The following is a 16588-nucleotide window of genomic DNA, read 5'->3' as shown; positions in this document are numbered from 1 at the left end:
TTCAATGACCGATTTCTATAAAAATCCCGTTTCTATTTCCATTATATAAAATTCAAACTTTTTGCTTTTTAAAGCAGAATTTGAAATTGAAAGAATTCTACCGTAAATATAGTGTCAAATACCTAGAATAATATACATGAACTACACACATCTACTATTTCTACTTCAAAATGTAGCTTTCCCTTTAATATCACGGCGAAAAATATATACTCAATGGAAAAGCATCGAAAAAAGTAAATCAAGCTTAAATTTCAACAGCACGGTCGAATGCATATTCCGCCAAACAAAAGACGGCAACGTGATTGTGAGTCAAGATTCAATGATGTTAAAATCATATATGTACGAAAGATATTTGTTCATATACCGGAATAAAGTTTCAAGACATGCGAATTCATGAACAAAAAGAAGAAAAAAAGACATACTTAAGCTGATGAATATGAAAATTCATTCTGCATTCATTAGTTCGTAGGGAAAAAAGATTGATGTTGAGTTGACTCTTGAGACGGCAAATATTAAACTATAAAATGTAAGAGGACTATTTATAATCATCATGAGATGCGACTTTGTGTGTTTCCGATAATACAAATCGTTAATGAGTCCTGGCGCTGAACCATAGTTCTTTCATAGGATGACGAGGAATGAGTGTTCAAGAGATAGTGATGTTTATATATGTAATTTCTAAAAAAATGTTAATGTTCTTATATAAATTCCATTTCCTTACGTATGACTCGAATATTTTGGATATTTTTTTCTACGTATGTTGCAACGTATTTGCGTGAACACTGTGATCCAAAAAATAATCATCTGGAAAGAAAAAAAAAATTTGTAAGCACCGCTTCGAAAAGAAAGCACCGCATCAAAGATACACCGTAAGCGTTTCTTAGAAAAACCTACGAAAAATCTGATTCAATGCGGATTATTTCGTTAATAATGAAAAAAATATTTCCAAAACTATTGATGAAAAATATTTTCAGAATTATTGAAAAATAATGTTTTCAGAAAAATTGAAAATATTTTGTTTCCAGAACTATTGAAAAAAATACCCAATTAATGAAAAAAATACACAATTATTGAAAAAAATATATATTTACAGAATTATTGAAAGGAAATACAGGATTGTTGAAAAAACAATATTTCCAGACAATTATTGAAAAAATACAGAATTATTGAAAAAAAAATCAGAATTATTGAAAAAAAAATCAGAATTATTGAAAAAAAAATCAGAATTATTGAAAAAAAATCAGAATTATTGAAAAAAAATCAGAATTATTGAAAAAAAAATCAGAATTATTGAAAGGAAATATTTCCAGAATAATTGAAAGGAAATATTTCCAGAATAATTGAAAGGAAATATTTCCAGAATAATTGAAAGGAAATATTTCCAGAATTATTGAAAGGAAATATTTCCAGAATTATTGAAAGGAAATATTTCCAGAATTATTGAAAGGAAATATTTCCAGAATTATTGAAAGGAAATATTTCCAGAATTATTGAAAGGAAATATTTCCAGAATTATTGAAAGGAAATATTTCCAGAATTATTGAAAGGAAATATTTCCAGAATTATTGAAAGGAAATATTTCCAGAATTATTGAAAGGAAATATTTCCAGAATTATTGAAAGGAAATATTTCCAGAATAATTGAAAAAATATATATTTCCAGAATAATTGAAAAAATATATATTTCCAGAATAATTGAAAAAATATATATTTCCAGAATAATTGAAAAAATATATATTTCCAGAATAATTGAAAAAATATATATTTCCAGAATAATTGAAAAAATATATATTTCCAGAATAATTGAAAAAATATATATTTCCAGAATAATTGAAAAAATATATATTTCCAGAATAATTGAAAAAATATATATTTCCAGAATAATTGAAAGGAAATATTTCCAGAATTATTGAAAAAATATATATTTCCAGAATAATTGAAAAAATATATATTTCCAGAATAATTGAAAAAATATATATTTCCAGAATAATTGAAAAAATATATATTTCCAGAATAATTGAAAAAATATATATTTCCAGAATAATTGAAAAAATATATATTTCCAGAATAATTGAAAAAATATATATTTCCAGAATAATTGAAAGGAAATATTTCTAGAATTATTGAAAGGACATATTTCCAGAATTATTGAAAGGAAATATTTCCAGAATTATTGAAAGGAAATATTTCCAGAATTATTGAAAGGAAATATTTCCAGAATAATTGAAAAAATATATATTTCCAGAATAATTGAAAAAATATATATTTCCAGAATAATTGAAAAAATATATATTTCCAGAATAATTGAAAAAATATATATTTCCAGAATAATTGAAAGGAAATATTTCCAGAATTATTGAAAGAAAATATTTCCAGAATTATTGAAAAAATATATATTTCCAGAATTATTGAAAAAATATATATTTCCAGAATAATTACACATTTATTGAAAGGAAATACAGAATTTTTGAGAAATATATTTCCAGAATTATTTTAAAAAAATATTTCTAAGAATTATTATTATACTATTTTTCTTCTCTCCCCCCCCCATGGGTATATAGAATATATAGACCATGGAGGGGGGGGGGAGAGAAAGAATAAATAAAAAATAGTTAAAATTTTGACCTTTAGGTGAGAAAGCGGGTCATTTTATCGCTATTGTCTTTTTCCCATGGATCAAATAAAGCATATTCACCAAGTTTCTCTCAATGAAATGCGTCACCCGAGTTGTATAGGTCGGAGTAGCGTCAATGTAATTCAAATGACATAACTCATCTTATTGACACTGTTCCGACCTACGTAGCGTCCGTTGTGATGTATGTATTTCATTGAAACTTGATATATTATACAGCGTGTTGCCTTGAAGTCGTGACAAATTCAAAGGGAGTGATATTAGGCATCATTACAACACAACCTGTGGTGTCCAAAATAAAGTACAATAATAAGTGAAAAAATATTATAAATAGGTACAGAAACCATTTACTTGACAGCATGATTACAATTGTTCCTGACTCTGCCACGAAGCAGGGCTGGCAGAGATCTCGGCAACGGGATAAGTCCAGTGACAAAGTTCGGGCTTCATTCATTCAGCATGATTACTATACAACCTGTGCAGAATAGTTCAGTTTTGACCAAGTAAAAGTTATTTGCGATACCATGTTCTATGGCCATTATTATTATTCCTTGATGCCTAATATCACCCCTCTGAGTTTGTCGCCACTTCAAGGTAACACCCTGTATATACGTTATTTAGACCAGTGGTTCTCAACCGGGGGCCATATGGCCCCCTGGTGGTACTGGAATACTTCAAGGGGGCCACGGAAGAAAATTGAGAAAGGGGCCATGACAGGTGGTTTGGAGGGCTGCAGAGAGCTGAGAAGAAAAATTAAGGTGTGGAGAAATAAAGCTTTTATATTTAGTGGCTGGACACTTACAGAATCCAACAAAGCTACCCATAAAACCAGGGCCATTTTAGGGCATGGACCCACCCGGGCCTCACCGCCTACATTTTGCAGCAGGTTCCCTAGGATGGGGGTTTTCCGCAGGTCCCTCTATATTAAATTTATTGTGTGAGAAAACAAAAAATGATGAAAACCATATCAGGCCCCTCCGGGCTGCAGCTCTGTCAGTTCCACTCTTATGGGGGGGGGGGGGTCATGCCCGGGGATCTCATGTCCATAAGTGACCCCGTTCCATGATATTTTGTACAGTACAATAAATTTTGAAAATAAGTAGGGAATATGTATGCTGTTTATTTCCACCTAAGTGTGGGACCACCATAGCATCACTTTACCTAGGGGGGGCCCATGATGTTGAGACGTCCCTGAATAGAACTCGGACTAGCGGGAAGCTCAATAAATTCTACCCCAATGGTCGGAGACCAATCTTATTTGCAAAATATCCGTTATATAAATTCACTATAATATTCAAGACGTATAAAGAATCTTGCTACTAGATGAGGGTCGAAGACTCTGGGTAGGTCGTGTGGCTCAGGGGAGCCTCGAGAAAAAAAAATATGGTTCAAAGGGGGCCACGGGCAAAAAAAAATGTTAAGAAGCACTGATTTAGAACATGGGGGAAAAACCGAAAAAAAAGCGCCACTTTCTCAACTGGTCGTAAAAAAATGAACTAATTTTTATTGAACCTTTCCCCCCCCCCTCCCGGTCCTTATATGCTATATACCTTATATCATCAAAATACGTACATCAGAATAGGCACTACATATGTCTGAGTGTATGTCAGTTTATTTGTAACTACCCTGTATAAATTCCACGTATCTCTCATGCTTCACCATTGTATATTATTTATAGGGAACGGCATTTTTCCTTGGAACTCGGTGAGAAAACTAGCAAATGGACGATAAACAAAGTCGAGTTATAAATACTACCATTAAAAAGTAAGCTCGTTGAAGAAGTAGGTTATTGTGATTCGTCACGACACACGCATTGGCCTTATTGTTAGCCGGTTAAAATGAAAAATAAGCTTCATGTTTGTGTCAGAAAACTTTATTGTACGGCCTCGTGGAGAAATTATCTAAACATCTCTCTTAAGAGTTTTACGGAAACTAGAGGAAAGAGAGAGAGAGAGAGAGAGAGAGAGAGAGAGAGAGAGAGAGAGAGAGAGAGAGAGAGAGAGAGAGAGAGAGAGAGAGAGAGAGCTTCTGGAAGAAAGTTTCCTACTGTCCACAACTAATGGAAGTGATTTATTATTTGAGTCAGACACAAACGCGTACAAAACAAAATACAGCATTTCCTGGGAATTCGGGAACTCGTAACGAGCAAGACACAAATCGATGATTGATTTCTGTAAGCTTGCCATTTTTCGACTAATGTGTTATCCCTGTGCAGCCGGATCCCCGCCCGCAGAGATCCGCAGAATCCTGCAGTGCGAAAACCGCTTTCGGGGTGTCGCGCCAAAACACTTCTCAATACCTCGATGCAGCCGGGTCCACGCCCCGCAGAGATCCGCAGAATCCTGCAGCGCGAAAACCGCTTTCGGGGTGTCGCGCCAAAACACTTCTCAATACCGGTATTTGCGCAGCGGAATTGTTTTGGTTTAGAGTAGACGTGACTTAATGGGTTTTGAACTTGAAATCCTATTGATAGTCTCATGGAATCAGCCGCTGTGCGGTCGTGTGGCCACGGTGACGGACTAACATCGCAAGCACCCGTGTCCGAACCCAACCAAAGACACACTTGGTGGTCGACTGAAATTTTGTTTTCTGCGGTTCCCTCAAGTCCAGACAAGATCCGGGCTGTGTCCCTTGAAGGATATAAGCCCTTTACCTTATTGGGTTGGGTCTCGCTGGTCTGTTGTGGTTCCCGACTTCGAGGTGTGGATGCGAGCCTATGGCCTTATAGAAAGTCCCGCCACAAAGAGCAAGAGGCCTACAACGGTACAAACATCCAACCATTTGCACTTCACTGATAATTTGAAAAATAAATGGCGGGGCCAAAAAATTCACGCACAACACTAGATTCGCCCTCAGATAATTAGGTACGTATGCACTCTTCCGGTACAACTCATTCGGTAGTAAATTGCCAATGACGATTTGCCAAAGTTGTGCTCGGTTTGAAAGAAAGTACATTTCATATTAAGATAATCATCGTTTCACTCTAGTGGACATGTATGCTGACAAAATTACTAAACACGAATAAAATCCACATTTATTTTCGGAGTTAATTGTCTATCCTACGAAAACGTGACTTCTGCGCACTATGCCAAATCGAAGGATTTTTTTGGCATAACTTTGGATGCAGAGGCATACCAAGATATTTTCAGGCGGTTCAAAAACCTTACTTAACCCTTTCATTCTCAATGCCACGATAATTCTCTCACCTCCTTAAAAGCCCTCTTATTTAGGCAATGGCTAACCCAAAGATTTTGTAAAATTAACTTCTTATGTGGCCGTGGACCGGTTATACAATGCAGCTTGAGGATTATTGTTGCTCACGTTGATTTGTATGGTGCAGCACACACCGGTTAGCATACAAATTAGTGCAAATTACAAATCCATGTGAATAAGAATGATAAAGCTTGTACAGTATAAAGCAGTCACGTCTTGTATTACCGGTGTGCTTTGCTCATTTGATGATTTTTGCCTCACCACGGTCATTTTCTGCACACGAGGGCTAATTAGTCCGGGGCCTACAATTTATTGCCGATTCCGGACGGCAGATTTTTTTTCTATACTCACCGAGAGGTTGGTGACATAACCCCTCCGATCTTTTTTGTGTAGTGATGTCACCGCTATATGACCGGTGTGCGCTCCTATCTCTTCGTTGAGACAGAACGGCGGATCAGGTTTTGGTTAAGAGGAGGAGGCGTGCGCTCAGCCGTTGTTTAATTCACATAAAGGAAGGAATGTACCTATGTACAGTATGTGTGTGTGTTTCATTGTTATAATGAAAAAAAGAGTATTTCTCTTCTAGGTTTATTCAGGGCGGGACAAATCCCAGGCGCCAGGTCGCCATGATGACTAAAAGATTGGTTTCGACGCCTAAAATGTCTTTTGTGACTTAGTTACTAAATTGCAGGATGAGAGCAGCACGAAAAATGTTTGGGATTTATAGCAGCATATCTACCAACATGAAAGAGGGTCACTATGCCCTGAAAAAGTCAAAAGATGCATTATTTTGGACCTCTTTCTTCGGGTAAAAATTTTCCTAAATTTATTTGTGATTTGCACAGCCCTGGTTCTTATTGAGTGGGAAGAGGGAGATGTGGAAGCATTTGCATGTGCTCAAAAAGTGCGCCGTATTGCTGCACTCAACACGACCACCTTTTACAGATGGTATTGATTCAACGCGGAGGCCATTCATACGTAAGCAGATTTTCAGTCATTTTTGATCCCCTCCCCATTGTCAGAAAAATTTCGTCAGCAGCTTAGAATATTTCATATCTTCAAAAAAGGGATGGTTGATGACGTAAGCAACCTTCAAACCCCCCCCCCCCCTGTCATAAAAATTCAGCAAATCCGAAACCCCCTCCTCACCCTCGATGCTGAGGTAATATTTGAATGACCCTAAATAATCATATCGGTCAAGGGGATTATTGAAGAGGCTGAATGCGACTAGTACTACTGCTTGACCGTATATGCGTCTCATAAACATTCCTCTGGGGGAGGGATTCCAATCCAATTCTAGACAGTTTTATTCCCAAACAGATAAAATATCACACAAATGAGGAAAAATCTTGCTTACAAGCAGACATCACTCTTACTGGAAATTACATTCTTTTTTAATATTAGATTATGTACTGATTGTATAACCTAGTATTGAAAAAATATAATAAATGAATAAAAAAACTAACTAGAAAAAATTCTAACGAATTCTGGAACTTTTTTGGTCAGTTTGTGTACGTGGCTTCAACGTATATCGTTTGAGTTACGCTTGTTTCGTGTTGCACTGGTGATGCCATCTTCCGTGTTTAGTAGTGAAAATGGCAGACGTCTGAATTTCGGTGTTTCGTAAGGTGAACGTGACTGCTGGTTACACAAGAGAAAACGAAGATCAAAGGTAATTTTCGGTAACGTAAATAATTTCCAAACTGCTGTAAAAAATTCCACTAAAATCTTCAGAATTTATCTGTCCGTAAAATGTTTATTAGGATATTTACTGGGAGCAAAAACAAACAGTGATGCCAAAAATCCGATAGTTTTATTGATTATCTTTGTTGTGAAACAAATTATCATTGTTTTGAAGCAAAACTATCCAAGTTCATATTATCCTATAGCAAATATTAATATATTATATGGCAAAACTCTATTATTTAACTTTTTCAAAAAAAAAACCAACATTTTGTGATAACACGAATGAAATATCGAAGGAAAAATATTTGAAAAAAAAAAAAGTTTCATTAAATCAAAAATATTTATTATCATTCAATTAATTCATTTTTTTTAGTAATTTTTTAAATATTTTTATTAACTTTGTAACTTTTATAACAGCCAGTTCAAAATTTAGGTACAAAAATCAAAAACTGAAAGTTCCACTGCTTAGGCAATACAAGATTCATCGAAAGACTGGTTATTTGTGGAGATGAAGATTGCAAGGAAGAAAATTCAATTGAATTCATTTGAATTTTCTTCCTTGTAATCTTCATCTCCACAAATAACCAGTCTTTCGATGAATCTTGTATTGACAAGTGGAGAGGACATTTCTATATACAGGGTGATTATAAAAAAACTATCCCGACATATGGGCCCCTAACTATCATACCATTTATCATACCAAAACTCACTATTTCACTATTAGTAAATTCTCTCACTATTTAATAAATTCTCACTATTTTCATATATATATATATATATATATATATACAGGGTGATTATAAAAAAACTATTAGGCCCCTAACTATCATACCATTCACAGAAACTGAATGAAATTTTGGCATAAGGTATTTTGATGTATGCGCTCAAGACTGATATGGAAAACAACAGTGTCACTCTAACAGTTACGGTTACAGTGAGAAAATTTCGAAAATATCAAATGGCAACACCAAGTTTTTTGTATTGGAATGTGATCTCCATTGTGAAAAACCCTAAATAGCGTTCGAACGGCAACTGTAGCATGAAAATCACCGGCGGTAGATAGGCTAAAAGTGAGGACAACCAATAAGGACAGAGAAGCAGCATAAAATAAAGCATTTTATTGTGTTTCACAAATTTTCCACATGACCTTGTGGAGGACTAATCAGGCTGGGATCGAAGAAACGGTGTGACGAATGAAACGAACATTAATGCTCTGGTGCACGGCAAAGTCCTTTTTACTTTTTCCTTGCCTAGCTCCGGGGATTTTCGTGCTACAGGTGCCATTCCAACGCTATTTAGTGTTTTTCAGTATGGAGATCGCATTCCAATACAAAAAACTTGGTGTTGCCATTTGATATTTTCGAAATTTTCTCACTGTAACCGTAACTGTTAAAGTGACACTGTTGTTTTCCATATCATTTTTGAACGCATACCTCAAAATACCTTATGCCAAAATCTCATTCAGTTTCTGTGAATGGTATGATAGTTAGGAGCCCATATGTCGGGATAGTTTTTTTATAATCACCCCGTACATTCATAGAAGCATTTACTAATAAACATGTATGAAGCAAACGCAGAGAATGATAATATTGTAACTTTTACTTAGGGTCAGGCTGGGTGCTATGGGTGACTCAAACGCTACTTTTGCATTTTCTTCAGGCATTCGAATCAGATATTCAGCTGTTCGTAGGACTTGCAGGTAATTTGGCTCTCACGCAATGAGATTAATTAGGGCTATCCATTAATGTTCCGTAGTCTTATTCTATACCATTACTGACAAAAAGTCTGCGAACTTATTTTTTACTACATTTACTCGCTGAGTTTTAGAGCGCACACAAAAAAAAAAAAATTCAAAATTTCCTTGTAGCTCTCAAAAGGTTATGGAAATTCACTCAATAACTCACCTGGGTTATTGAAAAGCTTCATTTGTGTAAAAAATCATAAATATAGATGGCGTCTATCACAAATATGAAATAATCAATTCATAGCTACTCATCCAGAGTGTCTCCGAATTCGATTCCGACGTCTCCTCAAGTCAAAAATCTGACTCCTGAAAAAGAAAGAGCAGCAGAGAGTAAGAGATAGGATCGCATAAATGATGAAGATATTCTGCCAAAATTTAGGCACTCTCGAAAATGCATTCAATTTTCCTGAATATGAAAATTTCAATTTCATCTACGCTTGATTTATAGACGTTTCCACCCTGATCTATGTCATCGAAGTCACTATAAATGGTACTTCGCTGCGTTTTGTTCAGAGTGTAAACGGATGGGGGCGCGACAGGGGACCTGTGCCTTCCTCAAACAGACCAAAAATCAGATTGAAAAATAATACTTCGGTAGAAAGAATTAATATATCGGAAAAAAATTCCTTTATCGATATTTTAATCCATTTCAGTTTATTTAAAGGTTTTTTTGAAGGGTGGTACTAGAAATTTTGTCGGGGAAAATAATATTGTGCCCCCCCCCCCAATCCTTCTCAGCCCCTTCGAAAGGTCGATCCTGCGTACGCACCCACTTATGTTGTATAGATTTTTCGGTTACAATGTCAGAAATAATGTTTCTTTCCACTGAGAGAAGTATAGTCTAACTTGTGATCACAATTTCTTGAAATCTTGTTGTTATAATCTAGGTGTCGTAAATACAGGGTGGGCAAAAAGTCCGTGGAAACTAAAAGTGAATAAAAACCGGAAAAATAACCGAAATAAGAAACGGTTTGCAGGGTCAGCATCGCTGTCACGGAAGTTTTCTTAAAACAGGAAAAAAAACAGCCGATAGGTGGCACTGGTACGAGTGACTTCGGTGGAAATATGCAAATGAGACTGTTATAGGAACTTGCGCTCCTAATCCACAATCATTTCACCGTTGTAAACCGTGTATGCGGACCTGCTGCACTCTGCAATTGCTGGATTTGTGACTCGCCTGCAATGTGTTATCCCCTGCGGTGGTCATGTGGAACACATACTGCTGTAATAAACGATTTGGAGGCATTCTGTTTGTTATTTGCGTATCTTTTCTTTGACTTGTGTACGTCAGCGTCACCTATTGGCTGTTTTTGAGTTATTTCTTTTCCTGTCAAAAAAAATTCCCGTGACCTAGCGATGCTAACCCTGTAAACCGTTTTATAATTCGGTTATTTTTCCGGTTTTTTGAATTTTTATAGTTTCTACGGACTTTTTGCTCACCCTGTATATAAGACATCTTATATATTTATGACATATATAACAAAGTAGGAATAAAATGCTATATTAATACTTGTATCTATCTTTTCACGTTCCAACTCGCCACCAGATGACACTCAGCAGTTTAAACATTGCGAAGGTTTTTAAGAGCTGCTTATGCGAAAATGAATTTTAACAAAGGAAATTCAAGTGCCCTTTCGGGAAATCGAATCCGCTCATTTGCCGGCCGAGCGCCGTAGACGACCAGACTAAAAAGGGTATTCTTAATTTTCCTTACAGCTCGTGTGCACTGAACGGGACCTTACACGGATAGTCGGACCTAACTCCTGTGTGTCTAACTCTCAAATGTGTGGCAAGCTCATATTTGTGTGCTGGCACTAACTAGAGATGGTGATTTATTAGAAGATGGTGTCACTTACCGCTATCCATGCAAAGGTTCTAACAGCTGGTTGATGCGAAGATGAATTTTAAGAAAGAAATTCAACTGCCCTGGGTCTATGGCACTCACCCGGCAAACGAAACAACGTCAGTTCGATTCCACGCAAAAGCACAGTTCAATTTTATTCCTTTCCTAAAATTCATCTTCGCATCAACCAACTGTTGAAAATCTTTGTACGGATAGCGGAGAGAACCTCGGATTTATCGATTGTTTGAGAGTCTGTTATCATTGATTGATCGTCCTAGATGTTAAGTCGACTAGATGGATAAGTCGCCATCTGGTGGCAGGGTCAGAAATTGTGAGCTTCGGTCTGAGTTACGTCCGACCTTCCATGTACCTTTCCGTTCAGTGCACACGAGCTCTAAGAAAAGACCCGGCTAGTGAGAGGAGGTGGGTCGATTCACCGCTAGGACAGTTGAAATTTTCCCTCTTATAAATACATCTTCGTATCAGCCAGCTGCTAAAAAAATTCGTATGGGTATCGGAGAATGGTATCATCCTTGGATTTAAAACATTGCGAAACAATTAACTCCATCTACATCCATCATGATCATTTGATCACTTTTGTCACACCAAGGTCATTTTCTGCACACGAGAGTTAATTAGACCGGAATCTACAATTTATTGCCGATTCCGAACGGCAGGCTTGTTTTTTATACTCACCGAGAGGTTGGTGCGCTAATTCTTCGATGTGGGACTTCCTGCGGTAGCAATCTTCTGTGGTCATATCGCCGTTTCTGTTGAACCCCTCTGTCAGGAAAGTTTTTCTGACAAGGCGAACCGGGTATCGAAGTCGGGACACCTGTAAACATCCTTTGGAACTTTAGGAGAGTATCTAATCTCTCGCCCTGGGGGAGCATAACTTACGCTGCAGTAGTTATAAAACTAAGTCGTTAGTGACGTCACGCGCTTAACGCAAATTCTCAACGACCATTGTTAAAAACTTGATTTTTCTCATCACCCGTCGGCTTGTCGTTATCAGTTTTACGAAAAACTGCTTGTGCCGAGGCTATCGTTAGTTAACGAAGAGATGGACCAATCAGGTAATTTTCTGAGCTGCTGATAATCATCATCACTACCAACAAATGCTGCAGCACGTGCGTCGGTATTATTGTTCTTATATTTTTATGTTTAGGGAAAACGCGCATAAAATAATTTTTTGTAAGCTATATACATATGAAACAGTTATTTTCCGGATATTATGCTGACGTGAATTCGGAAAGAAAAGTCATCACGTCTCCACCGGGACTCGAACCCAAACCCTCTTTCATACCGGTCAAGAGGGCCTGGGTTCGAGAGAGGCCTGCATTATACATATATGTCGGCCAGAATTATCAACAATATATATAGATATATTGTTTTTAATTCATACGGATCCTTTTTATTTTCATCAAATGGCTGAGAAAGAGGTAGGCTATGCACGCACATCAAACTCCCACAGGAAAATTTTCTAAATTATTACGTTTAAACAATACAAGACTCAATTAATTTTCAAAACAACTAGCAAAAGTTTCATCAAATTCTCATATTTTTGCATATTTATTTACCGTCTTCATATTAAGATAAAATCAAGAACAAGTATAACCTTTCATTTACATTATTAATTAGAAAATTTGTTTGCTTGTTTCACACAACCACCAAACTTACACTGTTGACATCTCTTTTACATCGGTGTTGATACACCGACCAGAAAATGCACTGAAGGATTAAAAAAAATTTATTTGTTGATCAATGAAATTTATTCATACTTTCTATACTGTACTTAGTGCGCAGTGTATACTGTGTGTGTGTGTGGGAGTGTGTAAGGGTGTTTACTGCATTACACTTCTGCGTACTCCACAGAAAGTAGCAATAACGACACCATTAACACTATCAGTGATAAATATTATGTGTTACAAAATATCGACGATAAGAATAAAATCTAGAGACGTGTTTTAAAATATATTGACGTCGATTTTGAACGAAAATAAAAAAGGATATCGTAGCTATTTCGAAATATCTTGAAAATATATGGCGATAGAGAGAGATATTTTACCAGTAAAAGAATATTCTTATATATTGAGATGAGTCTAACATCTGAATAAAGGCATTTCCGAGCAAGATGTGAGAAAAATATTTTAGAGAGATTTATCGTATCATCGAGTATTTTTACAACGAGGTATATTTATGTCACTGAATAATTTTTCTAATCAGTATGAACATTTTAACCGATAACGCTGTCTCTGAAATATATTACGAAATTAAGTAACGTAATTCGGGGGATTATTATTCATTATAATGAACAACTTCATGAATAAATATAATGAGTAAATAATTTTCAATTCTACGAATTTGTCACCGTTGCTCACGCCTTCATCGAAAAATTCACGTGCGAGCGGCCATGTTTATTTCCGTAACGCGAACTCAAAGAGTTGTTTCCAGTCCCCGTTAAGCAAGGTTTTCCTAGGAGCAGGTTACTACAGCGCGTGCAGCGTGAAAACGCTGATTGGTAAAAAAAACCCTGAATTTTTGGCTTTTAACCAATCAGCATTTTCACGCTGCACACGGCGCGAAAATTCTACTCCTAGGAAAACCCGGCTTTAGCTAACGCTTTCCGCTTAGCGATGACGATAACGAATATCGCTGGTAACGCTGTGAGAAAAATCAACCTTTAACGATGGTGACGTAAATCTATCCCACAATGCACCGCAAACTCCAAACACGTTTGAAACGCAGGCATAACGACATCAGCGTAATAGACCAGCACCTCCTAGAGATAGAAGGGCTCTGTACTGTTTGTCATAAACGTCATTCTGACTACCTAGAAAGAGAGTTTTCCACACTTTGAAACACAACATCCTATTTCGTTTCTTCTTACTTTGGCGTAGGATCTTCCTGATTGGCTCACAAATACCGCATAGTGATTGGATGTGGGGCATAGAAATCGCCAATTCTGAGCCCGGTCATTTCTTTTCCTCACAACGATCGTACTGACACTAACAGGGAATTTTTTCCCCTGAAAATTCCGAGGGAAAATTGACTTCTTACTTACGTAACAAGCAGAGTGCAGAGGCCTTCTATCTCTAGGAGGTGATGAATACAGCCCCCCACCCCTCCTGGGCTACCGCACCCCACACCCATCATGACAATTTCTTACGCGCCTGCAAAAACAATCAGCAGAATAAAGATGAAGATGGTATATTGTGCCACAAGGGCACCGCGGTACCTCGGGAAGACAAATTTTGGCTGCTTCAATTTGGGAGATGACAGCTGCATTTGAACGCATAACAAGCAGTCCCAAGAAACAACCCACGTTAAGTTTACAACACGTACACTCACATTTCAACATGCAGGCCTGCTCATTCGTCAGAAATCCGTGTGTGGCTCAGAAGAAGAAGTAATACATGAAAATTGTAATAAAGTTAATTTGATCTATAGTGATTCTGCTCAGCACCTGATACTACAACCGCTTTCTTTCATTAAACTGGCATAAAGACGTGATTTACACTTCTTTGGGTAGCGTAAATAACGTAATGTTGCTTTTTCAGTCTCGGGAAGTTGGAATTGGAGATCCCAAATTGCCGGGTGTGACGGCGATGAAAGGTTCTCTTTTCCCAACGAGAAAAGTCAAACATTGTGTGTGTGTGTGCGTGTGTGGCACTGCAATGTAATCGTGACAGCAAGCGTGTGACACATAAGCCAAGCAGTTCCCCCCCGTTGAACATGATCAGCGATGTCTTCTAGCGTTACGCCTTGACATTGATTGATATACCCAGAGACCCCGACCCTCAAGCCTCTAGCGGCATCATTAGTGACTGAAATTCAAGTTACGTAGCGAGACGCATGTACACATTGCTCTTTTTAATCCGAAATAGACTTCACACAATATGAATCCAGTCTCTGTGGGTGAGCTTTATTTCGTTACAATTATCAATACGCTATAAATATCGCGGTTTCACCATATTTATTCTTCGATAGTATTCTCTGGAATATATTGCGGAGATTCCTTTGTTTTTCAAATATATATTTTTCTGTTCGTGATCCGTGGATTATGTGTTGAAAATTATTTCTTGATGAGGATTAGGGGCCGTTCAAGTATTACGCCAACAGATTTTTAGCTATTTTTGATCCTCCATCAGCAAAGGTCAGCAAGACTCTGACCCCTCCCCCCCGTCAGCAAAATTTCGCCAGCTCTGCCCTGTACCTCCTAACGCATATTAAGGTCAGAGACATACGCAGAGGGGTGAGGGGTGGGTACAAGTCCCCCCAGAAGATCAAAAATTTATTTTTCGATGAAATATTTCAATATATATATATATATATATATAAGTTCGGAAGAAAGTAGTACCTTTTATATGTTATTATAATCAGCTTCTGTTAATTTCAATGCTATTTGGAAGCTAAGAACTCAAAATTTCTCCTTAAAAAATTCTTTGCGACCCACTAAGTGACACATTTATAGATCGCTTAAGTGACTCGTGTCACAATTCCATAGAATTTAAGCAGCCCATGAGACATTTTCAGATCAGTCGGGTAGGCAAGTGATACATTCATAGATCACGTAATTGACCAGCGGCACAGTTCCAAAACACTTTATCTGTCCGTGGCTCATTTCCAGATCGCTTAAGTGGAATGTGGCACAGTTTTAGAGCACTTCAGCGGACTGCAGTGCAGTTCTATATAACTAAAGTTGCCCGCGGCATTATTACCGATCACTTGAGAGACACGCGGTACAGCTCCAGAGCACTCTTAAGCAGCCCACAGCACATTTCTACAGCACTTAAGTGGACTGCAACACGTTTCCAGTACACTTGAGAAGCCCGGACTCATTTCCAGATTACTTGAAAGATCCGCGGAATATTTAGAGATCAATAAAGCGGCTCGGTAGAGGACTTTTCAATAAGGAGAATTCTAGTTCAGGTGCCCACAAACTAGACGAAAGATTTTTCTCGTTTTTGACATGCCATTAAGGTTTCCGACTTACTTTTCCTGTTACTGTTTTTTTTAAATGGTATTGGAGTGAACTTTAACAATATTTTTTGACAGAAAGTGTCTCAAAATGATGAAAACAATAATAAATTCTAGCGTACCTATGCCATTTTCTATGAAAATATCATTTTTATGTCAAATTTTACGCCAAATTCTTGTGGTATTCGACAGACCATCGTAAATGATTCTATGAATGGAACGTTTTGGTATTTTCAGTCTATTCAGTATACGATTATGCAGGTTATGAACCAAAAGTTAAAGTATTGTATGGCATCATGGACGTAGCCAGCGAGAGGTAGAGGGGGGCTGCCTGCCCCCCCCCCAGGAGAGAAATTAAATTGTAATAATTTACACACAGCATAGACGTATCGATTCAGTACCAGTGAGTTGCCCCCCCCCCCTCCTCTAGTTCAGATCCTGGGTACGCCCTTGTATGCTATACTCATAAGTTACACTTATCTCTCATTGTA

At 37.1% G+C, this 16588-nt stretch overlaps 1 protein-coding gene across 1 annotated transcript in view; it reads left to right on the top strand.

Moving 5' to 3' along the window:
- Positions 1-16588, top strand: part of LOC149087932 (RYamide receptor-like) — a 195267-nt gene that overhangs the window by 41172 nt on the left and 137507 nt on the right. The gene's annotated exons all lie outside the window — the stretch shown is intronic.

Source organism: Pholcus phalangioides, unplaced genomic scaffold (genome assembly GCF_987345545.1).
Source record: "Pholcus phalangioides strain wild (caught in Gottingen) unplaced genomic scaffold, Ppha-v1.0 ptg000003l_1, whole genome shotgun sequence".
Classification (NCBI taxonomy): domain Eukaryota; kingdom Metazoa; phylum Arthropoda; class Arachnida; order Araneae; family Pholcidae; genus Pholcus; species Pholcus phalangioides.
Note: the sequence above shows the minus strand (reverse complement) of the source record. Positions and strands in the feature narration are given on the sequence as shown.